Below are 1,481 nucleotides of genomic sequence, written 5' to 3'. Positions count from 1 at the left end.
TAATGTGGCCCAGTCTGAACAGAGCCAAATGCGATTTGGACACTTGCTAAAAACAGTGTGGACAGTCGCCCTAAAAATCGGATATGAGAAGGAATCAGATTTGCCTGCAGTCTGAACGCGGCCTAATTCATCTGTCTAACCATCAGAACTATGACACCTGAAACGGTTAACACTAGGGGTGTAACGATACATGTATTTGTATTGAACCGTTTTGTTACGGGGTATTCGGTTCGGTACAGTGTTGAGCACGGGTGAGTTTCCGGAACAGAAGTTGTGTGTGTTTACAGTCCGCCTGCAGCTTCACGTGCATATGCTACCGCTAATGCTACCGCTAGTGAGAAAACAGAGGCTTAAAGGCCCCTCCTGCTTGTAGGAGGGGTGGAGGTGGGGGCTGTGGCTCCTCTCTCTTTCTGTCTGTACCAAGGGGGGAGTTGTGGGTTCTACAAGTGAAGACCACTTCCGCGTTCAAAAAGCTGCAGTACCCCGGCGGCCTCTGGGGGCTGGCTCCAGAAGGGAGCAACTCCAATTGAGCCCCATGTTAAAATAGCCGACTTTACAGCTTAAAGGGGACCTATTATGCTTTTCCAGCTTTTCAGACTTTTATATATGTTTAAAATGTTGGATAATGGTTCTAGAGGCCGTGGAAGTGTCATATCATGAGGTTAATGCATTTGGAGGTAAACCCTGCTAGATGATTGGGATTTCTCTTGGATTTCTCTGCACACCTGTTACACTCGGTTGCGCTGACTTTTTTTTGACATGAGCTCGCATCGACGTCATGGCGTGCCGGACTCCCCTACATGGTCATGCCGAGGTCTCTGCTCCAGCTGGCCCCGCCTCCCCCCATGCTGCTCTGTTGTGCTTGGGTCACAGCGGAGAGCGAAGCGGTCTACTTCCTGCTTTTTCCCTGCATGTTTTAGCGCTGTAGCGCCACTTTACTAAGTTTTATTTAGAAGTTTACGCCGACGTTTCATGTAAGTGAAGCTGTACCTGTGTGAGAAGCAACGTACCGCCGGGGCGACGTTGTTCGCCGGACCGACGTAACGCTGGACTGACGGAGCACCGGAGCTGCAGCGGCTCCTCACACAGGCAGAGCCCGTCTGCAGGCCTCCTTGGCCGGGCAGACGTCCGTGCTCATCGCGGTAGAGAAAACGGTCGCTAATAAACATACCCGCATGTTCTTTAGACGTTTACCGCCGTGTGGTCTGTTGGTCTCATTGATGAAATCTTACAATTGTGGCAGTTGGATTAGTTTGAATGAAAAATTAAGCTGTGAGAAGGAGGAGGATAGAGAGGAGCAGTGCTGCGAAGCTCTGTAGTCTATGTGCACAAATCACCACATTTACATCAATAAATAACTGTTTTACAATGAACTGAACAGTCTGCATATATTTTAAATTTATTTTATGAAGTTATATTACTTGTTACATGGTTACAGTAGCCTACATGGCAAAGACTACTCTATACCATCTTTGGTTAGG

Source organism: Trachurus trachurus, assembly GCF_905171665.1.
Source record: "Trachurus trachurus genome assembly, chromosome: 13".
Classification (NCBI taxonomy): Eukaryota; Metazoa; Chordata; class Actinopteri; order Carangiformes; family Carangidae; genus Trachurus; species Trachurus trachurus.
The sequence above is the reverse complement of the archived record's forward strand: the minus strand, read 5'-3'. Positions refer to the sequence as shown.